The sequence below is a fragment of the Elephantulus edwardii genome, unplaced genomic scaffold (genome assembly GCF_000299155.1).
Source record: "Elephantulus edwardii isolate Elephantulus edwardi_28Jun2011 unplaced genomic scaffold, EleEdw1.0 scaffold00040, whole genome shotgun sequence".
Classification (NCBI taxonomy): Eukaryota; Metazoa; Chordata; class Mammalia; order Macroscelidea; family Macroscelididae; genus Elephantulus; species Elephantulus edwardii.
Window position 1 is genome coordinate 7,137,273 of NW_006399790.1, and position 25,559 is coordinate 7,162,831.

Here is a 25,559-nt window from a genome sequence, read left to right on the forward strand (position 1 = left end):
AAAATTAGCTTTCCCGGCTACTACATTCAGGGAATTATAAAACAGGAAAATACTTGGAGACATTTGGCTCACTTGTTTCCTTTCACCTCATAGCTTATCCTAACCAGATCAAAGGGCCACAAGGTCAAGGGTCATAATCCCAGTTAGAAAATGGTTTCATCTCTGCTAAGGAAAGCTCTGGTGGCCTATATAGTGGAGAGCTGTGGCACTAACCCGAAGGTGGCCTCTGTCAGGGTTCTAATCCACCAGACACTCTGGGTTGAAAGTAGGGGTGGGGAAGATGGACAGTCTCCCCTTGTGCAGTTTGTAACCGTGGAAACCCAGTGGAGGGTCAGCTATGAATCAGTTGTGGCCTGAGGACAGTTCATTTTGAATATCACATTAAATGTTCTACTGCATTGTGAAACTTGATGGAGAGAGCCCTTAGTGGAGAGGAACTGCCCAACTCCAACCAGCCTGTTACCACGTAGTTAAATCTAACTCCTCATGGTGACTCTAGAGGACAGTGTAGAAGTGCCCCATTATAGTTCCAAAAGCTGTAAATCTTAATGGGCGAAGACTGCTTCATACTTTTGTTGAAGATCATCTAGTAGATTAAAACTGTCAACTGTTGGCAATTGAGCATGTAATTACCACACTGCCAGGGTCCCTTAATACAATGGTGTGTCCCTATAGAGAAAAAATAAAGAATTATAGAGGAGCAGACTTCCCAGAATGCCACAGCTATCCATGAAAATATGACTCAACCATTGTTGTTAGGTACTGTTGGGTTGACTACAGACTCCTAGTGACCCTACAGACAAAAGATCACAACCTTGTCCTACCCTGCACCAGTCTCACAATCTCTGCCATGCTCAGGGTCATTGTTGCAGTCACTTTGTCACTCTATCTGGCTGAGAGTTGTCTTTTCTATTGAAGACCCTCCACTTTTCCAAACACAGCTGGACGTGAATTTACATTTTAAAGGCAAAGAGATACACACCTTAGGTGTAGTGTTTGACTTGTTCTCATTCACAATCGCAGCCTTTTTTTTTTCATCACAGAATAGTATTCAAAGCATTTTCACATGCACCTTCTCAACCTCAGTTTATAATACGAAACTGCTTTCTGTAGACTTTCTTTCCGTGTGGGATCACTTTTCTTCTTGAGTTGCTTCACAGATAGTTCAGGCATTGTCATCCAATGGATAGCCAAGTAGCACAGATTCTCAATAATCCTTGGTCTAATGCTTTCAGAAGCTTTTGAAAGTAAATGCCTCAGGCTATTCATCATCTTGCAGATATGTTAGATCCATCCTGACACATTACTTAGAAAGACACGCTGTTAAATTTCTCAGAAATTACTGTCGTTCAATATCTTACTTGCATCAGCACCACCTATGCCTTTTCCACATCAGCCAGACTCACTGCCTCGTAAGTGGATTCCATCTTTTCTAAACCTTACAGGACAGTTTAGATTCCAAAGGCTATACATCTTCATGGAAGCAGACAGATTCCTCTTCATTCTGCAGAGCAGCTAGTGGGTTGAACCTTTAACCTTTTTGAGAGCAGTCAAATTATTTAACCAATACACCCCCACTGCTCTTATGTCACCAAATAAAAATTTTCAATAGTAAGGAATTACTTCTAAGATCCTGATCAATGAGTTCAAAATAGCAAAGTTTATTATTTTTGGTATGGGACTTTATTTACAGTTTAAAAGTGGTCCTACATTCATTATGTTTGTTGTTGTTGTTATGTGCTGTCAAGTCGCTTACGACTTCATAGCGATCCTATGTACAGTGTCCCTAAACCCTTCTCTATCCTGTCAATCTGTGTCTCCGACACCTACTCCCATTACCCCAATCACTGAATTGATCCATCTCATTAAGGGTCTTCCTCTCTTACGCTGTGCCTCCACCCTCACAAACATGACATCTCTCTCCAAAGACTGGTCCCTTCTTGCAGCATGCCCAGAGGATATCAGACAAAGCTTCAGATTCCTTGCCTCCAAGGAGGAGCCCACTATCACTCTCTCCAGGATGAACCTGTTCTCTTAGCAGTCCATGGTGTATTCAACACTCTTCTCCAGCACCACAACTCAGAGGCCTTAACTCTCTTTCTATCATCCCTAGTCACTGTCCATTTTTCCAATACATAGCTCGCAATTGTGAAGACTATGGCCCAGATCAGGCTCGCCTTAGTCTCTGGCTTGACATTGTTGCTCTTCAGTACTCTGGAGAGGTCCCTGACAGCTGACTTTCCCAGTGCAATTCGTCTCTTGATTTCCTGGCTGCTGGTGCCAAGAGTGTTATTGTGGAGGCAAGCAAGCTAAAACTGTTAACAATGTCAATCTCTTCACCATCCATAATGATGCTGCCAGCTGGCCAAGTGGTGAGATTCTAAGCACATATTCTCTGAGAGACATGCACAGTGAGTACATTATGAATGGCATCCTTCACTCTTGGAGCCTTCTCAATGTCTGTAGCATAGACCTCGTTATATGCCGCCGAATCAGTTACAACCCACAGAGACCCACAGTAGCTCTGAACCCTACCCTATTCTGAGCCAATCCCCTTGTCTCTGACACACCAACCCTCATTACCCCAGTTGCTGTGTCAGTTTATCTCATTCGAGGTCTTCGTCTTCTGCACTGGCCCTCCAAGCATGATGTCCCTCTCCAAGGATTGATCCCTTCTGGGAACATGGCTAAAGTTAATGAACCAGATCTCAGAGTCCTTTCTTTCAAGGAACATCTTGACTTCACCTTTTCCAGGCTAGACAGACCTGTTTGTTCTCTTGTCAATCCCTGGTATGTTCAATACCCTTTTCCAGCACCACAATTCCAAGGCACCAATTCTTCTTCTGTCATCTTTGGTTATTGTCCAGCTTACTGATGCATAACAAGTAGTTGTGGAGACCATGGCCTGGATCAGGTGTACCTTAGTCTCTAGACTGACATCATTGCTCTTCAGCACTATGGAGAGGTCCCTGACAGCAGATTTTTCTAATGTGTTTCATATTTTGTTTTCAATACTGCTGGTACCAAGAGTGTTGACTGTGGCAGCATCATGATAGAATTGCCTCAGTGGTGAGAATCTTTGTTTTCTAGGTGTTGAGCTTCAATTCAAACTGTGACCTTCTGTAGCAAGTGCTTCAGGCCCTTCACAGTTTTAGCCAGCAAGTTTGTACCATTTGCATAATGCAGGTTGTTGAGTCATCTTCTTCCAATCGTGATGTCCCACTCCTCATAAAGTAGTCCAGCCTCCTGAATGATCTATTCTGCATATAGGTTGAAAAGGTATTGAGACAGAACACATCACTGATGTACTCCTTTCGCATGCAGGGTTTCCTTACTCTGTTCTGGTGACTGCTTCTTGGTCCAATTATAGGTTTTGCATGAGCACATTCAGATCTTAACATAAACCTTAGCTCCCTGAAAGTGCTGATGATCTCATTTCTGTTATTTAACATATGTGAGCTACCACATCATATTGTTAAGAAGACTCTTTGTTGGTAAAAGATGCATATTGTTAGTCTCTTTTAAAATGTGAGCTCCCCAGTAGCTAATTGCCATATACTAGAAAGATGGGAATACTCCTCCCATGTGATTCACAGCCTCTGAAAACCTGCTGTAGGGTGAGCTAGTAGTCAATTCTGACTCAATGGAAATGAGCTGAGTTTAAACCATGGGTTCTGCAATGACTATATCAGTAAGCCATGAGTAATTTTAAAAATATTAATAGGTAAATATATTTGTTGTTATTAAGTGCCGTCGAGTCATAGATGACTCATAGCGACCTTATGAATAAAAGACCTGAAAACTTATATAACTTTCATCGTTTCTCTAAGTTCACAGAGTTTCCGGAGGCAAGCTATTTCAGAAGTGGATGCCCCTCCTGCTTCCAAGCTTGCTTTAATTGGGGAGCTCCACCAAACACTGTCCACAATGGGTAACCAGTATCACATTTGACACATCAGTGTCACAGTGTTCAGCAACACAGCAACCATGAATTACCTCTGTACAGCAAATGGACAGACCAGTGCTATACCACTTAGAAAAATGTTTGACCAAAAACAATACCAGGCCTGAGGGCCACAGATTAAAATCACCCACCTTTGACTTGGTAGCATAACTTTCTATCCACCAGGCTCACAGAGCTCTCTCTATGTTGGTGATAAGTGCTGTTGAGTCGTAGTTAACTCATAGCAACCCTACGAATGAAAGACCTGAGCACTTGTATAACTTACATCATTTCTCCAAGTTCATAGAGCTTCTGGAGGCAAGCTATTTCGAAAGTGGATGCCACTCCTGCTTCCATGCTTGTATTAATTGGCTTCCTATTTAAAAAGGCTTGGGGTCAGCAGTATGGGCTGGCTTTCAGGTGGGGCAGTGGTCTGGAGCAGCCTGATTCTACAGAGGTTTGATCTTGTTTTCAGGTGAGAGATAGGGTGCAGTGTTTATTAGCCATTGTGAGTGAATTGATTGTATTTGAAATATTTTTATTCCTTTAGAATTTTTCAATTCAATTGGTAAAATTCAGCCAGGTTAATGACTTAAATGTATATTCCTTGGTCTGATCTGCTTCAACACTTAATTAATCAGAACTTTTATTTACCTGGTGTGTATATAGGGGAATAAATATGCAATGAAAAAAGCAAAATAAAACAACCCTACTGTAGACTCCATTTGTTCTCATAGCAACCCTGCATTGGGTTTCTGAGGCTATAAACTTTTACAGGGCAGCTGGTGGATTCAGATAGCTGACCTTTTGGTCACACATGACACATTAGACACTTCCAAAAGCCAAGAACTAAAGGCACACAATGAACTTGATTTTCTAAGGGCTCCCATCACAACTGAGAAGAAAGTTCTGTACCTTTAGAAACTGCAAGAACTCTTTAAGGCAATTAGCATATCATTTAGCAAGTAATTCAAATTTTAGAAAAAAGAACAATGGGATTTAAATTATCATCAAAACATACTTCTGTGCGATGCTCTATACTTGGTGCTCCAAAAACTGTAGAAATTGATATGATTTCATAATAAATATTCCATCTGTAATGATGAGCTCTGTCAATCTTAGAAAAGATAAATGTAGAGTTTAATTAGAAAATAGATGTCTCTCTGAATGTGAGGTGAAAGCTGGGAAAAAAATCCCGCAATTCTGTCTGCCTCATAAGGTACTATTCAAGATATATCATTGTTATAATTTGAAAAATATTATTTGGGAAGAAGACAGATTTCAGTTCAGCAGCATTGACTGCAGAAAGACCAAGAAATAAAAGCAGAATGAAAGTGAAGTCGCAAATGACTGAACTTCAAAATTATCACATATCTTTTAAAGTTAGCTAAAGAATTATAGGTGAATCCCAATTTGCCTCTCAACAAAATGATAAGCCAGGGAATCTTTATAATATTAGGCATTTCATTTGATACAAATATTAATAAGGAAGTTTGTATTATAAAATTGTGCCAGTTCTTCATGAATTATGCTCAGCTATTTTCTTGACTCAGTGGCACCTAAGTATAACAACAACATTTACAGATTCGGGAGCTCTGGTGACCTAGTTGATAGGAAGTTGTGCTGTCAACCCAAAGGCTCTGTGAGAATTTGTCAAACAAGCTTCTCTGTGAGAAGCAATCCCCTCTCTTGTGGGTTACAACCTTTGAAAACCCACTGGAAGGTCAGCAACATGTCTTTTCTGACTTAGTGGCAGTGAAAACGAAGTTGTCCGTTTACTCAAAATGTCAAAATAATATTGAGTTAGATGTTAGATTCAGGCTGTTCATGAGTTTAAAACACTCTTATTTTCTAGGATAGCAATGAGCTGACATCTATCTGGCTGTGAAAAGAGAGAATTTGGTAATATCAAGGCTATTACAAAAATGATCTGTTAGGTTATACCCTGTTGTTTGGAGGGCATTAAGGAGCAAGTGTGTAGCTCACATTTGGCCAGCTAAGGATGAAAATCTATATTTCTTTAGTTCCATGTCTGTAACAGTCAGTTCTCACTCCAGTAGCACTTCATAACAAACAAACAGAAGAGAACCTATGTGTTCTTTGTTCTTTACGTTTCAACATCTGGAAAATAATCTAGTCATATTTTCATGACAGTGGAAGATGCCACTGGGAGATGAAAACTGTTGCCCTCTTGGCTGTTGGCTGAAAGGTTGATGGTTCAAGCCCACTCTGCAGAAGACGGACTTGATTATCTGTTTCCCAAAAGTCACAGCTTTGAAAATCCTTTGGAGCAGAACTGCTCCTCACATATGGAGTTGCCAGGAGCCGGGATTGGCTCAAGGGCAATTCACAGAACAACAAAGATGCAAAACGGAATTAGCAGGAATATGCTAAAGTCTTCCTACCTCATGTTTGTCCTTTTTTCCCCCTTTTCAGTTGTGATTTGACTGAAGATGTACTTAAATCAGTTTTCCATTCATCATATCACACATTTTCTTACATGCAATCCCTACCATGTAATATCACTCATACCTCATATGTTTCCATTACTTGCTCCCTCCTATTCCATGCTGGCTTCTAAACTTTATCCTTGAACAAATACTAGCCCTTTGATCGCCAGTATTCTAAAGAGTGCTTACTTTCTAGTGTTATATAGTTCACCTTAAAGATGTATCTGTTGTTTGGCTGAAAATTTAGCCATGTAGGTGAGTTTTATTCCAGATTCAAAGGGCAACTAAGGACCATAGTCTCTGGGATTTCACTTATTGGACTAGCAAGCCTGGACCAGGGAGCTCTTGTGGCCTAGTGGCAAGGAGCTGGGCTGCAGTCCTGAAGACACACAGTTTGAGGCCACCAGCTGCTCCGCAGGAGAAGGATGAACAATCTCCTCTTGTGCATTTAACTGCCTCTGAAAACCTGCTGGGTCGGGAGTGTGTATGGGTGGCAGTCAGCTATGAGTTGATTTCTACTTTACAGTAAACAACAAGAAGCCTGGATATCTCCCTCTAGTTCTATCCAGGACCTTCTATTGTGATCCCCTTTAGAGTGATCAGCAGTGGTAACCAGGCACTATCAACTTTTTGTGGTCTTTGGGTCGTGAAAGGTTTATTTTTTGTTTTTGTGGGTGGGGGTTTGGTCTTTTTTTGGTGGTGGTGGTGTTGGTGGTGGTGGCCTATTAGTCCCTTGGCTTTGTTTATGTATCTTTACTTTTTCTCTCATCTTTATTCTAGACAGGGAGAGACCAATAGTTGAACCTTAGGTTCAAAACTCAAAAGGTTTTAATATTCCAATTGCTACTTCTCCACTCTGGTGGTTGGCTGGCTAGCTAGCATCTCAATGGGGGTCTCATCTTGTTGGCAGTCACATGAGGAAAGTTTCTGGGATTGTGTTTGTTACGTTACTGTTCTTTTCCCCCCTCAAAAGTGGGTAGCCCTTGATCCTTAGACCAAAGGTGGAGGCCTGCTCGAGGGTGTGGCTTTAAAATCCTGTAGGTCCCTTGGGCCTGCAGCCCTCAGTTAAAATTTGTTAATTTTAGAATGAGTATTCAATAAAAGGCACAGCAATCATTTGTCTATTTGCCGCACTGAACAACTTGAAGTTGCTGTGATGCTGAACACTGTCCCACAGTCATGTCAAATACCATAATGGTTACTCATTATGTACAATGTTTGGATGAGCTTCCAGATTGATTCATGTTGGGAAGCGGTAGTGGCATCCATTTCCTAAACTAGATGCGTCTGGAAACTCTACAAACTCTTATAAATGTACATGAATGATGTTAATTATAGAACAGAGTTCAGGTCTTTTGGGCAAAGCTTACTTTGAGTCATATTTGACTTGATGCGGCTGCTAAATGAGACTAGTGCTGTTATATCTGGAGGAACATTCTTCAACATTGCACATCACTCTTTGTCAATGTGCTGTATGAAGTAACCTGGATTTGCTGTGATGTTGAACCTTGTGCCATGGCATTATCAAATACCATAATGGTTTCCCATTTTGGACAGTGTTTGATGTAGCTCCCAGTAAAACAAGTTTGGAAGCAAGAGTGGCATCCACTTCCTAATCCACATGCCACTGGAAATTCTATTAACTTGGAGAAACAATGATAGCTATGGAAAGACATTAGGTCTTTTGTTCATAGAGTCACTATGAGGCCACCTCGACTCAATAATCAACAACATCAGCAATTCACTAAAGTAGTATGTACAACCTTTTCTTTGTAAACTCTGTTGTACCGAATGACTTGGATGGTCCCCAATACTGTGGTCCTTAGTCCTCAGACTCAGCGACTCATTCCCTCCTGATGTTTGGTTATAGCTAAGAAGTTTTCATGACTTTTCCGCCTATATGCTCTACTATATTCACAGATATACTTTAGCACATATAAATATATATGTAGAAATATCCCACCAGCTATAAATATGTATACATTCATGGGTGTAGTCTCATTTGCCTTCCCACATCTGTTTAGCTTGCATTTCTACCTATACATCCACTCATATATTTTTTTGTTATTGCTATTGTTGCAGACTGTGTATGTAATAGTATTTACCTCTCTGGCATTACACTCTTGTGCTCATCCCAATTTCTTCCTTTGCCTTGATTATTTTGTGCTGATATTTCACTTACTGTAAATTTCCTCATCCTTCCTCCACATCATTATGTCTACTCTCTAGTTAGTGTTTTTCTTATCCTTCCCTTTCAGTTCTTCGTAACTTTAGAGAATGACTTCTGTATTTCAGCCTTTCTTGACTTTTAAGTGGTGGTGGTTGTCAGGAACTGTTGAGTTGGAAATGAACCATAGTTTTCAGAGATAGCAGAAGGAGATTGTCCATCCCATGGAGCAGCAAGTGGATTCAAACCACATGACTGTGGAGTGGCAGTGCAACTCCTTGTCGTCTAATACGTGTCCTTTTTGTGGTTGATTCATTTCACTCACAATAATGTTAAGAAGTGTTACATTTTGATCATTATTCTTTCATGTGTATTTCATTGAGCTTCTGCGCCATAGTTTGTTTATCCATCTAGTTTTGATGGACGCATAGATTGCTTCCACCTTTTTGCTACTGTGAATAATGCCTTACTAAATAAACATGGTTTGACACAAGGGCTATGGCTGAGATCATGATGATGGCACAGGATAGAGTAAGTTTCCCATCTGTTGTTCAGAGAGTTGCTTTGAGTCTTGGTGGACCTAAACAACTATGACAAAGGAACATGAGCATGCATATATCTGCTCAATCCTGGATCTTTTTTTTTTTTGTTGGTTTGAAATATTTTCGTCTGTAGTTCCTTAGCTAGCTGGGCATTCCACAGCACCACTGTTGATGTCTTCTATGATGTCATGAGGGTGACGGCCATCAACATTGCAACCCACAGATTGGGCAGTTCCCAGGATCTCTTTAATAGTTCCAGAGAGTTCTCTGGCTAAAGACCGGTGTCGCATCTGCCGGGCAATGCCAACAATCTCATCAAAAGTGATATTTCCACTGTGCTTGATATTTTTCTGCTTCTTTCTGTCTCTGGGTGGTTCCTTTAGGGCTTTGATGATCAGGGCAGAGGCAGAAGGCACCACTTCAATCTGGGCCTGTCTGTTCTGAATGGTCAGTTTCACTGTAATCCTTAGTCCCTTCCCATCACCGGTGGCCTTGGCAATGTCATCACCCACCTTTTTTGGAGACAGACCCAGGGGGCTGATCTTGGGGGCCAGAGCGGAAGTGGCACCGACTTCCCCACCGGTACACCTCAGGTACACGACTTTAATCTCGTTGGGGTCGAACTTGGGCGGCATGGCGAAGGCGGCTGGTGTCGGATGAACCCGGATGCGGGACGACCGAAGAAAGTTGCACCGAGGCTTCCTCGAGCCGAAAGCCGAAAGTTCAATCATGGATCTTAAATCTGCATAGTATATACCCAGTGTTGAGGTTGTTGGATCACACACTATTTCCGTTTCCAAGTTTTTAAGTAAACATCCTACTTCCCCCCCCCCCCATAGTGGATGCGAGTTCTAGTCTCTCCATACTACTGTCAATATTTGGGTTTTTTCATGTAATTTTTTTTTTAAAACTTAGGCAAAGACTTTTGAGGACTAAGTTCAGGACTGGTACAGAATCACTTTGACTATTTATTATGGGCCAAAACAAACCATAAGATCAGTATAAATTTAGGAGTTGAGAAAATGAACTATGCTACTATAGTGAGAAAAACTGCCATGTTTTATTGAAAAGGGTGTGTGAATGTAGGAAGGGATGAAGAATTGAAGCCATCATTACAATTTACTGTTGCATTCAATACTGAAATCCTATCCCATAATTGCCATGCTATACAGTTTGGATAATAAGAAACATAGGATTTGATAGGGGTTCTTAATAAAACACAAATTACCAGACTCTCATCCACAGAGTTTCTTTATATAGAAAGTATGGAATGGACTCTTGAGTTCCCAGACCCTGGTGATACTGCTGATTCAGGGACCACAATTCGACAGTGACTATTCTGTAGTCTTGGAGTTCATAGGAATTTTCTATTACCTGGGGACACTGAGAGGGAGCTTTGCAGGCTTAGTGGTAAGGAATTGTACTGCCCAGTCTAATGGTACATGGTTCGACCCCACCAGCTGCTCCATGAGACAAGATGGGCAGTTTGCTCCTGTGTAGTTTACTGTCTCTGAAAACCTGCTGGAAGGTCAGCTCTCAGTTGGTTCCAGTTTGACAGCAAACAACAACAACAGAAAAACTAAGATAACAGAAGATAATTCCTATTTATGGGAAAGGATATTTGAAGTGAAGCTGGAGTGTTCAAGTGTTGTAATTTCCCAAATATTCAAGCAGCTGATTCTGAATAAGGAAGTTAGATATGGCCCTTTCTTTTCTCTTAGTATCACCATATTTAACATCTCCAGGCAGCCTGGTAAGCAGCTTTCAGAAACAGATTATCAGACCTACCTCCTGAGGTGCTTTTGTTGTTGTTGTTGTTATGTGCAATCAAGTCGCTTGCAACTCATAGCCACCCTATGTACAAGAGCCCTAAACGCCGTTCTATCCTGTGCCAACCTAGCCATCTCAAACGCATTCATTCTCACCACTCCAGTCACAGAATTGATCCATCTCATCAAAGGTCTTCCTCTCCTTTGCCGCCCCTCCACTCTGCCAAACACGATGTCCCTCTCCAAGGACCAGTCCCTCCTTGCAACATGCCCAAAGTGTGTCAGACTAAGCTTCAGAAGCCTTGACTCCAAGGAGCATTCTGGCTTCACCTTCTCCAGGACAAACCTGTTCGCTCTCCTAGCAGTCCATTCAACACTCTTCTCCAGCACCATAGCTGAAAGGCATCAATTCTCTTTCTAACATCCCTATTCACTGTCCAGCTCTCTGATGCATAAGACATAATTGCAAAGACGATAGCCAGGATCAGGTACACCTTAGTCTCCAGCCTGACAACATTGCTCTTCAGTACTCTTGAAAGGTCCCTCACAGCTGACTTTCCCAATGCAATTCGTCTCTTGATTTCCTGGCTCCTGTTACCAACAGTGTTGACTGTGGAACCAAGTTAACTAAAACTATTAACTATCTAAATCTCTTCACCATCCATACTGATGTTGCCAACTGGCCCAGTGTTGAGAATCTTTGTTTTCTTGATGTTGAGCTACAATACATATTGAAGACTGCAGTCCTTGACCTTCTTCAGCAAGCGCTTCAGGTCCTCCTCAGTTTCAGCAAGCAGGTGCTTTTAGGTGGGCTTAAACCATCAACCTCTTAGCTAGTAGTCCAGTACTGAACTGTTTGCACCACCTAGCAAACAACATGGGAAAAAATTAATAACCTAGCATCTGTGGAAAGTCACACAAACTACATTGCAGAACAAGATTTGGTAGCTTTATTTTGTTAAAAATAAATAAAGTTTTGGATTATCTGTCACGCTTTAAGCAGCACAGTTAATGGACACAATTCCTTCTTCTAACATCATATCTACTCTAGGTTGGAAGGCAGAGACAGATATTGAGATCTAGGATTCTGTGTGAGCGTTTCTATTTAAGACCTAATCTCTACTGGAGCATGATAATAATAATTTAAGGAGCAATTTCTGAAGGAGTATAAATCACAAAGAAGGAATGAGTAAAGAAGACTTTCATTTTGAGGAGAGCCGAAAAGGCTAGTAAACTATTTTCAAGGGATCTGTGAACTACAACTACAGTTCACAGGCAAGGTGATAAAATGTGAGATATTGAATATTGATAACTGTGTGAGGCTTTGCTTAGCCTGACACCAGAGTTAAGTGCTAAGCAAAAAGAAAGATCTTATAAGCTATTATTAGGCAGGCGAAAAGCAGATTATATTTTATGAAAAAGGTGCTACTCTTTAAAAGTGTGAAGGGAAGTGTTAAAAATCAATCAGTACTTCCAGCTCCTTATCTTTGAAGGCATCAATAACTGGGTTATCCACTTTGTCTTACACACTCTCGGCATGTTGTTAAGAGGAGCCTGTCCAAGCTGGGAAAGGTAGAGGATCAGCGAAAGAGACGACAACCCTCAAGGAGATGAACTGATACAGCAGCAATCAGGCATCGTAAGACTGGCACACCAGCCTGTTGCTTATGAGTTGCCATCAAATCAGTGGCACCTAACAACAAAAATAAAAGCATAACCAACTAGAACAACAACAAAAAAGGAAAACGTGTGAAGAATAGAGGAGCTCATTCAAAATCAGCACTATTTGTGTCTCTAAAGGCTCATATCTAAGATTGGATTAATAAACTACAGAAAGGATAAAAAGAGAAGAATGTGATTTCAAGATTTGAATCCTCTTCATTATTGTTTTCCAGTTCTTAAATTTAACTGTAAATGGAACAAAAGTTTCTGTAATCTGATCTATTGTAGTTGTTAGGAGCCATTGAGTTGAGATCTTGTGAAAAACATATCAAAACTTTGTCCTCTTCTGCCTGTCCCATCTTCTTCATGATTTCTGCAGTGCTTGAACCCATTGTTGTGGTCATTGTATTAATCCACAGCACTGAAAAATCTTTTCCTCTTTTGCTGACACACTACTTTTCCCATCATTGGGGTTTTTTTCCAAGGACAACATGTGCAAAGAATGTGAGATAAAGTTTCATCATCTTTGCTTCTAAAGATCACCCTGATTGGACTTCTTTCAAGACAGATTTGTTTATTCTTTTGTCATTTCATGGTATATTCAAGAAATCAATTAAAAAAATAGAAATACTATTAGATGTGGGCCAATTGGCTGCACCATGATAGATGGAGAAGAGATTGAGGCTGTTAACAATTACAGCTTGCTCAGGCCCACAGTCAACACTCTTGGCACCAGCAGTCAGGAAATCAAAAGACTAATTACACTGGGGAATATCTACTGTTAAGGAATTCCCCAGAGTACTGAGAAGCAGCAGTGTCAGTCTAGAAACTAAGGTGTACCTGATCCAGTCCATGGTCTTCACAATTACTTGCTATGCCTCAGAGATAATGACTAAGGATGACAGAAGAATTGATGCCTTTGAGTTGTGGTCTTAGAAAAGAGTCTTGAATATACCATGGACTTCCAAGAGAACAAAGGAATCTGTCTTGGAGAGGGTGAAACCAACTTTCTCCTTGGAGGCTAGGATTTTGAAGCTCTGTCTCACATACTTTGGACATGAGGCCAAGAGGGACTGGTCCTTGGAAAAGGACATCATGTTTGGCAGAGTGGAAGGACAGCATAGAAGAGGAAGGCCCTGGATGAGATGGATTGAAACTAACTGGGGCAATTGGGTAGGTGTGTTGGTGTCAATGAGATTTACTCAGGACAGGGCCAGCCTTCAGAGCTGTTGTACAGTGGGTCGCTATGAGTCACAGGTGACTCAATAGCACATAACAACAACTAGATGTGAATAACATTTTACAGTTTTATTTTAAAAGACATATTATATGATAATAAGCCTAGCAGTACTATGATTATTAAATAGTATTTATGCACCCACAATTAATCTATATGTATGACTTAATATCAAACATGAACTGAAATTCTGAGAGACAATGATTTTGCTCTCAATAGGGTTGATACAATGAAGTCTTTCTCTTTTCTCACCATTATTTCTCTAGACCATGTAAACACATTGATAATTTGAATTCCAATTTGACTAAAATAATAAGAAGGATATTATAATTTCACACTGAAGTTATTTTTATGTTTTTACCTGAGTGATTTCCCTACAAAGTTTCCCACTCTCCCTCTATCTACCCCATTGTTTCTTAAAATCAGTAGTTAAACAGAGTATTTTCTTAATAGTAATTTTCAGAGGCATAATTTCTTTTTCATCCCTCTTGAGACAGTGTTGTCACCAGAGTTGGTGTCACCTAGTGTAATAACTCATGGTGTCATCCCCACATAGGCATCCTCTTGTTATAGTTCATACCTTAAAATTGCTTTTTATCAATTTTAACACTAGACTAATATGTGATAGTGTTTTAAATTGCTTAAAAGTAGCATTCCTTATATTGTTGTTGTTGTTGTTGTTATGTGCCGTCGAGTCGCCTGGACACTAACAACAAAAATGTTTTGCAAAATCTACATTCAATTATATTGTTAGCTACAAAATTATTATTAATTTAATTAAAGCCCTCCACTATTTTTTCATCTAATGACAAATTGTTGCATTAAAATAGCTAAAACAGAAATTTGTCATAAGTTAGTAACTATGAAAACACAGGGAACTACAAAGACATGCTGTTGGGGTTGTTTTTACATGAAGACAAAACCGCATCATTCATTACATCATTCTAATTGGGTAATAATGAAAGCTCTAACTGGAGTGGGTTAGAAGCTCAAAAAGTAATTAACTACTATAGTATTTTGGCTTTGTAGATATATTGATAACATGTAATGTTGGATTCCATAAAATGTTTTTGTTGTTATAACTAACTACAGGAATACTTTTATTAAAAATGATACATTTCTTTTAAAACATTGTACAAAGCTCTATAAATAGTAATTTTGGTGTCACCTTCTCTGACAATGTCACCCACACCCTCTGGTGATGCCACTGTCTTGAGAATTACAAAGGAAAACTTTTTGAAAGCATTTCTAAGGATAGCAAATTACTGTGAAACTATACTTTAAATTTAATTGGTCAAGGGGAGGTCAATGGATGTTAGGGAAACAAAATAGAAGAAAGAGAAGGACCTATCAATTAAGAAATAAGTGCATGATGACCTCATATGTCAAACTAGATGAGTTTAATAGGAGCTAGGGATGGAGGTTGAAGACAAAAATGCAGATAAAGAAAACAAAAGTAAATTCAGGCAAATGTCTTAAATATATTCTCCTAGTGATTTGACAATATGAATTGTCAAATAAATATATAAACTTACTTAAAGGATAAAATAATGTTGGGTTTTATTAGACTTGTCATAAAAGCTACTTTTCTGTCTAGCTTTTAACCTCAGTGGCAAGAAATTCAGAAAGTGGGAGAATTAAGCTTCAGTGTTACTCTTCCAATATATGGAAAACTTCAAGTGGAATTCAAATATAAGTTAGAGCCCTTGACACATTTTTTTTTTTAAAAAAAAGCAAGCTGATCTCATTTTATTTAAAATGACCTTAGGTTTTCTACTCCCCTCATTCCCTTGGTGCCCACGATTTCTACCCATGCCCATGTGTTCCCCACTGCAAGCCTTGCTGTCTTTCTTAGAAGGTGGTAGAGTTCAGATGAATGACCCTCAGGAAAGGAAACAGGTGGGAACAGGTCCCTCTTGATCAGCCATAAGCAAGGAGAAGGGTGCATGTGCTGGCCATTAGCACCACAATAGACTTGGGGGCTGCACTGTTTGAACCTTGCTACTTCATTGGGCCTGTGTCTCCTCAGGCAGGAACAACCCCCTCCAAACCAGGTGCAGGAGAGGAGACAAGCACAATGGTTGTCCATTAGTACCAGCTGAGATTTAGGTACAACACTGCTGGAACCTTGTTGCCTCCCTGGACCTTTGCTCAGGCAGGTGTGCTGGTTGGGAAAAACACCAACTGAGACTTGAAGACTGCACTATTTTAACCCAACCACTTCCCTAGGACTTTTCCCTGAGCAAATAATTCCAGAAAGCACTCCTGGGACCCACCCCAGGTAAACTGCTCCCTCCCATCAAACTACAGGAGAAGAGAAGTGAACCTACCACAGCTAGGTAGAGAGAGACCTCAGCTGTCTGACCTTCATAGGACAACTTGAAAGGAGCAACACAGCCACCCATAGACAACCAGCAGAGAAGATTGCCACTGGGAAACTGAATCAGGAGCAACATTTACAGTCTACAGCTTATCAATAGCATCATAAATATGAGGAATTTACATCAGCCTATATATGCACAACAGAAACTGCCATACACATATCAAGGAGAAGTTGACATATCATGGAACAGCAGGCATTTTCAAACATGGAAAAACAAAACAAAGCTTCCCCAAAAAAAGCAGATCAGATTTCAGACCACATGAATACCCCAGAAACAAAAAGACAGAATAAATATATCAACATGGAGTTATATGAACAACTAAAGAAGAAGTCACAAATGATGGAGAAGAACTGAAATCATAAATAAATTTCTCAGAAAAGAATTGAGGGGAAAAAAAGATAATATTGATGTGGAGTTCTGTGAACAGCTGCTGAAGAAGCTACAAAAGATGAAAGAAAGAGGGGACAGGACTGAGGCATGCGTCCCTGGGAATAGGTCCCTCCATTTGGAGATTTTTGCCTCTCTGGCTGTGGGGCCATCCCAGGAGCCAAACAGAGCAAGAGAGTTTGGGACACAGCTACAAGCAGGGCAAAGACTTGCTCAGCTTTCCTTTTTTTCTTTTCTTTTCTTTTGTTTTGTTTTGTTTTCTTTTCTTTTCTTCTTTCTTCAAGAACGGCTGACTTAAGACCTCTCTGCACACAAGCTGCTTCAGTTGGCAGCCCTGATTTGTGCCCTCCAAAGACAAAGGAAGACATTAAGCTTCAGGAGAAAAGGTGCATGAGGTGTGGTTCTGTGTCCAGAGTGAGCACTTTCTAGTTCTTGTGGGAGAGGAGACTGAGGCTTCCCTGAGGATAGGTCCCTCCACTGGGGGATCCTTGCCGTTGTGGCCACGGGCTATCTCAAGGGCCAAATAGGACAAGAGAATTTGGTACAGAAAGCTACAAGCTGCGGAAAGGTTTTCACAACTTTCTGCAAGAGGAGGGCAGACTTCACACACACACACACACACACGCATACTAGTTGCTTGAGTTGGTAGCCCTGATCTCACTCACACCATTCCAGAGATAAAGGAAGACACATTAAGCTTCAGAAGAAAAGGTGCACAAGAAATTGCTCAAGTGGAGAACCTAGTCTTACACCACTCAGATACTTCATACATGAGGAGGACTATTGAGTTAGTGACAGGGTACTACATCAAGGTGAGATTCTTATAGGAAAGAAGAGAGAGAACCTCAGGGACTTTAGGAAAGACAAATCTTCTGAAAGGACTTTCAGTAGAGTGAAAGGCTCAACTCATAGATTGAACATTTTAACCTGGCAACTAACTAAACAGTAACATCATAAAAACAAGAATTACTGACAGCTTAGGCAAACACAATAGAAATGGCCTAATACTTATTAAGAAATCTTCACATAATGTCTAGAAAGCATTAGGCAGCTTCAAAAACTGTAAAAAAAACAAAACCAATTAAGCCGTCTCCAAAAAAAGCAGAGAATATTGCAGGCCCAGTTAATATTCCAGAGTCAAGAAGGCAAATGAGATATGTTGATATTGAAACATTCGAACAGCTACAAATGAAAGTACAAATGATGGAACAATGCAAGCAATGAGTAAAGGGAACAACCTGGAGTAGAGAATCAGAAGTATATTGATGAGGAGTTATTTGAACAGCTACAGAAGAAGGTGCAAATGATGGAAGAAACAATGTAAACTATTAAGAAAGCAAACACTCCAGAGATACAGGACCAGAAGAAATGTATAAACCAAGAGAAACTTGCACAACTATGGAATAAAATACAACAGAAGGGGAAAAAAGAAATTAAACTATAGCTAAAGAAGTAGAATAACGTAAAAATTCTTCATAAGATAGAGAGGGTACAACCAACACAGTACTAGAAATGACAGAAATGCATGAAAATGCAATGAGAATATTAAGAGCGAAATTGCAGAAGTGTTCATGCTGGAAGTACAGAAAAGTAGAACAGAACTGAAAGACAAGAACCTCAATGAAAACATACTAGGAGAAAAATCAGAGATTAGATACCAAGAAAATTAAGGAAAAAATAGAATCATGTGGGATCACATCAAAAGGAATAAGATACATAATGACTAGAATTCCAGAGTATGAGAGGGACAGGGAACTCAATGAGGAAATTGTGGAAGAGGTACTAGAAGAAAACTTCCCAGGTATTATGAAGAAAACAGAAATCCACATTCAGGAAGCACAGCAAACTCCAAATAGACTAGACCCAAAAAGAAAAACATCAAGATATCTCTAGTCAAATTCTCCAAAACAAATGATAAGGATAGACTATTAAAAGGAGCACAAGAAAAACAAAGAGTAATGTACAAAAGAAAATTAGATTAAGTTCTTCCGTGAGCAGGAAACAATGGGATGGCATATACAGAAATTTGAAACAAAACAATTTCCAGTCCAGGATCCTGTAACTAGCAAAGGTCTCCATGAAATATGAAGGAGAAATCACATCATCTGCAGAAAAGAAAGAACTTAAGGAATTTGTGAAAACAAGACCAAATCTACAGGAACTTTAAAGGGAAGTCTTTCACACAGAGACACCAAAGGAAAATGGATGGATCATAGTAACAAGAAACAACAACAACAACAAAAAAAACATAGGAAAATGTCAATGATAAAACTTGGCCTGTCAGTAATCACACTTAATGTGAATGGAATAAATGAACCAATTAGGAGAAAAAGGGTAGTGGAATGGATTAAAAAAACAAAGAGACAACAACAAAGCCTATCAATATGTTGTCTACATGAGACACATCTACAAAATAAAGAGGAAAAATAGACTCAAAAGATACCAAGCAAATGGTATCCACAAAAAATAAATCAAGAGTGGCAATACTAATCTCTGATTAAATAGACTTCAGAATGAATAAAGGATAAGGAAGGGAACTATAAAATGGTTAAAGGCACAGATGATAAAAGGAGAATTGATGCCTTTGAGCTGTGGTCCTGGAGAAGAGTGCTGAATATCCCATTGATGGCTAGGAGAACAAACAGGTTTGTCCTGGAGAGGGTGAAAGCAGGCTGCTCCTTGGAGGCAAGGATTCTGAAGTTCCAGCTGACATACTTTCGACATGTTACAAGGAGGCACCAGTCCTTAGAGAGGGACGTCATGCTTGGAAGGATGGAGGAACAGCGCAAGAGAGGAAGACCCTCGATGAGATGGATTGATTCAATGATTGGGGTAATAGGGGTGGGTGTGTCTGAGACAACAAGATTGGCAGAGGATAGAGATGGGTATAGGGATGCTGGACACAGGGTCACTATGAGTTACAAGCTACTCGATTGCACATAACAACAACAAACAACAGATCAAGAAGAAATAACTGGTCAACATCTGTGCACCAAATGATGTTGTTGTTGTTGTTGTTATGTGCCGTCGAGTCATTTGCGACTCATAGCGACCCTATGTACAACAGCCTTAAACCTTGCTCTATCCTGTGCCAATCTCGCTGCCTCTGGCACACCCATCCCAATTACCCCATTCACTGAATCAATCCACCTCATAGAGGGTCTTCCACTCCTGCGCTGTCCCTCCACCCTTCCAAGCATGATGTCCCTCTCCAAGGACCTGTCACTCCTTACAACATGTCCAAAGTATGTCAGATGAAGCCCCAGAATCTTTGCCTCCAAGGAGTAGCCTGGTTTAACCCTCTCTAGGATGAATCTGTTTTCTTGTCAGTCCATGGTACCCTCAATACTCTTCTCCAGCACCACAGCTTAAAGGCATCAATTCTCCTTCTATCCTCCTTAGTCATTGTCCAGCTCTCTGATGCATAACAAGTGATTCCAAAGACCATGGCCTGTATCAGATGCACCTTAGTCTCCAGAGAGACACCGTTGTGCTTGAGTACTTTAGAGAGGTCTCTAACAGCAGACTTTTCTATGGCAATACGTTACTTGATTTCCTGACTCCTGGTGCCAAGAGTGTTGACCATGGAGCCGAGCAAACTGAAGCTGTGAACAATCTCAATCTCTTCACCATCCATCCTGATGCTGCCAATTGGTCCAGTGGTGAGAATCTTTGTCTTCTTGACATTGAGCCTCAGTCCATACTGGAGGCTGCAGTCCTTGACCCTCTGCAGCAAGTGCATGATGTCCTCCTCAGTTTCAGCAAACAGGGTTGTGTCATCTGCATAATGCAGGTTGTTAATAGATCTTCCATCAATCCTGACGCCACACTTCTCCTCATAGAGTTCAGCCTCTCGGATAATCTGTTCTGCATACACGTTGAAAAGGTATGGAGATAGGACACATCCCTGGCATACACCCTTCCCAATTTTGAACCATGCAGTGTTACCCTGCTCTGTTCTGACAACTGCCTCTTGGTCCAAGTATAGGTTTCGCATTAGCACGATTAAATGTTCTGGGATTCCCATTCTTCTCAGAGTCAGCCACAGTTTGGTATGATCCACACAGTCAAACGCCTTTGCATAATCAATGAAACACAGATAGACATTCTTCTGATGTTCCCTGCGTTCAACTAAGATCCATCTAAAATCACCTACAATATCCCTAGTACCACGACCCCTTCTAAACCCAGCCTGGACTTCCAGCAGTTCTCTGCTGATGTGCTGTTCCAGTCATTTTTGGATAATCTTCAGTAGAATTTTGCTTTCATGTGAAATCAATTGTATCCATGATAGACCTGCTAAATATGTAAAACAGCTGTTAATAGAATTGGAGAAAGAAATAGATAGCACCACAGTACTGATAGGTGACTTTTACATACCACTCTCAACAAAGCATAAGTCAGCTAAAAAGAAACATAACAAAGATACAGAATATGAAAACTACACATTCAGCCAACTTGACCTTGTGGTTGTATTCCAAACTGCACCCAACAAAAATTCACTTTCATCTCAAGTGCACAGGTTACATTTTCTAGAATTGATCACATATTGGGACACAAAGCAAGCGTCAAAAAAAAAACCAAAAAACGAATCAATACATAGTCTGGTCAGACCACAATGCCATAAAACTAAAAATTATCCACAAAAGTATAAAGCTTACAAAACTACCAATGTGGAAGCTAAATAACACTCTGCTAGAACAATATTGGGTTATAGAAGAAATAAAGAATGAAATAAAAAAGTTCCTCGAGACAAATTATAATGAAAATACTACATACCAAAACTTTTGGAATGCAGCTATAGCAGTCTTCAGAGGCCAGTTCATAGCAATAAGCAAACACACACACACACATACACACACACACACACACACAAGAAAATGGCACAATGATATAATCCAACACTTTCATCAAATCGAGAAAAAATAACGATCAGAATGGAAGTTCTAAGAACAAGAGCTCAAATTAATAAGATAGAATACAGAAAAACAATTGAAACCATCAACAAAATCATGAGCTCATTTTTCAAAAGGATAAATAAAATTGACAAACCATGGGCAAACTTAACAAAAGAAAATAATGAGAAGACACTAATAACTCATTTTAATTAATGATAAAGGTGACATCACAACAGAATCAGAGGAAATTAAATCTATAATATTGTAATATTATGAAAAACTATGATTAAATTTGAAGACCTAGAATGAATGGACAAATTCCTTGAAACTCATGTTCTACCCAGATTGACATGGACACATGAACCGGCACTGTCAACATTTGAACAGACCCATCACAAAAGAAGTTGAGCAGGTCATATAAAGACTCCCCAACAAAAAAGTCCTGAAGCAATGACTTGACAGCTGAATTCTACCAAATATTCAGAGAAGATTTATCAATTCCACATAAATTATTAAAATAAATAAAGAAGGAACACTCCCAAAGTCATTCTATGAAGCAAACATAAACCTAATACTAAAACAGGGCAAAGATATTACCAAAAAAGGAAACTGCATACCAATATTTTTCATGAACATAAGTAAAATCCTTAAAATCCTAGCCAGTAGAAACCAAAAGCATATTGAAAAAATAATTCATCATGAACAAGTGGTAGTCATGACAGGTGTGCAAGGATGGCTGAACATAAGAAAAACAGTCAACGTAATTCACCATGTTAACAATACAAATAACAAGAACCATCATGCTTGGGAGGGTGGAGGGACGGCGCAGGAGAGGAAGGCCCTCTATGAGGTGGATTGATTCAGTGACTGGGATAATTGGGATGGGAGTGTCAGAGACAGTGCGATTGGCACAGGACAGAGCGGAGTTTAGGGCTGTTGTACATAGGGTCGCTATGAGTCGCAGGCGACTCGACGGCACATAACAACAACAACAACATATGATCTGAGCAATTGATGCAGAAAAGGCATCTAAAAAAATCCAACACCTCTTTCTGATAAAGGCATTCAGCAAAATTGGAGTAGAATGGAATTTCCTCAACATAGTAAAAAGTATATATGCAAACCCAAGAGCTAATATCCTTGTCAAAGGAGAAAGAGTAAAAGCATTTTCCTTGCAAACAGGGACCAGACAAGGATTTGCACTATTACCACTTCTATTCAATATTGTATTGGAAGTACTTGCTAGGGTAGTATGACAAAAGAATTCTATAAAAGGCATCCAGATTGGCAGAGATGGTTAAACTGTTGCTATATGCAGATGATATCATAGTGTGCACAGAAAACCCCAAGGACCCAATGTTAACAAAAATAAAAACTGTTAGAGATAGTGGACCCATTTAGAAGATTGGAAAAATACTAGATCAATATAAAAAAAAATTAGTGAAAATCCTCTACAGTAACAAAGAGAACTCAGAGAAGCAAACCAAGAAAGCATTTACAATATTCAAGCACACATAGAGATACTTGAGAATGAATCTAACTAGAAACACAGAAGAATTGTACAAAGAAGACTACAGAACATTTCTGTGAGACACAATAAGAGACCTAAATAAATGGAAAACTGTGTCTTGTTCATGGATAGGATGTCTCAATGCTGTGAAAATGACAATCCTACCCAAAGTAATCTACATATTTAATGCAATCCCAATACAGATACCAAATTCATTTTTCAGGGAGATTAAAAGGGAAATTGTCAAGTTTCTTTGGAAAAGAGACTCTGAACAAGCAAAGCACTTCTGAAAAAAAGAAATTAAGTGGAAGTATAGCACTCCCTGACCTCAAAACCTACTACACAGTGGTAGTAACCAAAACAGCATGGTACTGGTATAGGCACATAGACCAATGGAACAAAATAAAGAACCCTAAAATGGACCTCTCTATCTATGGTCAACTGATATTTGACAAGGAAACAAACCTATCAAATGAGGAAATGATAACCTCTTCAACAAATGGTCCTGGCAAAACTGGACTGTGGATCAGAGGCCTGGGAGTAAAGCCAAAACCCATAAAGTTTATAAAAGGCAAACTGGGACCAAGATTAGAAGGTCTAGTCTATAGTATAAAGAGACTGACATATATAGCCAAAAGTGCACAATCTGGAGAGGATTAAATTAATGAATAGGACTCTCTAAAGATTAAATATCTGTGCTCATCAAAAACTTTTTCCAACAGGGTGAAAAGAAAACCTATGGACTAGGAACAAACATTTGGAAATACCATCAGACAAAGGTCTTATGCCAAAGTTTACAGAATACTTCTGGGCCTCCAGAAAAAAAAATACTGATAACACAGTTACTAAATGGGTAAAAGACATGGAAAGACTTTTCACAGAGGAAAATATTCAAATGGTCAACAGGCACATGAAAAAATGCTCAAAATCAGTGGCAGTAATAGAACTGCAAATCAAAACCACAATAATATACCATCCCATCTCAGTGACATAGTTATGTAGGATAGAAAGCTACAAATGTAAGAGAGGATGTGGAAAGGTGGGACTTCTCATACACTGTTGATGGGATTATAAAATGGTCTAACCACCCTGGAAGACAGTTAGGCATTTCTTCAAAATGTTGAACATAGAAACTCCATGTGACTCAGCTATGCCTTTACTAGGAATACACCCCAAGAAAACTAGAACTGAGACACAAACAGATATTCATACACTAATGTTCATAGTAACATTATTCACCATCATAAGAACATGGAAAGAGCCCAGATGTCCAACCACAAATTAATGGATTGAGAAATTGTGGTACACAGTGTGGTACACAATGGAATACTGTGCAATGCTCAGAAGCAACACTTTCAAAAAATACTATATAACTTGGGAGAGGCTGGAGAGCATTATGCTGAGTGAATTAACACAGTCCCATAAGGACAAATACTGCCTAAGAACAGTGTTGTACAAATAGAAGGATAACTAGTAAAACATATATGGGAACTTAAGGGGGGAAGGAGTCAGAGTGGAGGGGTAAGTATGGGTAGGGGCAAAACTACAGGTTTGCACAGTTTTGATTGGTAGAGGAAGTGGGAAGGGAATGAGATGGATTCAGGTGAAAAGACTGGGTAATAATGGGCAAAGTACAATTTTGATTAATTTTATAAAACTTAATGCATGTGAATGATAGTATGAAACACAATGTGAATGAAGAATAGTGTGAGCACAATGTATATGAACTTAGTAAGCAAGCTAATAAAAAATGGGAGAAAGGAAACTGCATATAGAAGAATTTAAGCTATGAATATATAAGAATTTAAAAAATCATGACAAGACAGAGAGTATAACCAATATAATACTAGAAAAAAACAAATGCATGAAATTCAATTCAAAATATGAAGAATGAAATGGCAGAATTTTCCGACATGGTGGAGATGCAAAAAAGCAGAACAGAAGAAATGGAAAGAAAGTCAGCAGCAACCACAAAGACCAAAACTTCAATGAGAACCTACTAAAAGTAAAAAAGTAAGAAGACATCAGGAAAATGAAGAAAATATAAGAATCATATGAATAATCTGAAACAGAACAACATATGTGTGATTGGAATTACAGAATAGGAGGGGAGAGAAAAAAGCACTGAGAAAATGAGAGAAAAGGTATTAGGAAAAAAATTCCCAAATATCATGAAAAGTGAGAAAATCTTTATTGAAGAAACTCACTTATTTCCAAAATTACTAGAGACACCCCCAAAAACCTATCAAGACATATCATAGTAAATTTCTCGAAAATCGAAGACAAGGATAGAACATTAAAAGCAGCACAAGAAAAACAGGTATCTGCAGTGGAGAATCATTTTAGATTAAGCTCTGACTTCAAGCAAGAAGACACTGTGATGGCATATACAGGAGGCTGAAAGAAAATAATTTCCAAACAAGGATTCTATACCAGGCAAAGCTTTCCATCAAATATGAAGGAGAAGTTAAGTCAGGAAGGTGAAGTCATTTGTAGAGAAATAGAAACTTAGGAATGCATGGGGTGGGGAGGGGAAGACCACAAGAAATTTTTTTTCTATATTTTATTAATTTTCATAAACATTTACAGAGATTTTGGGTTTCCATTCAT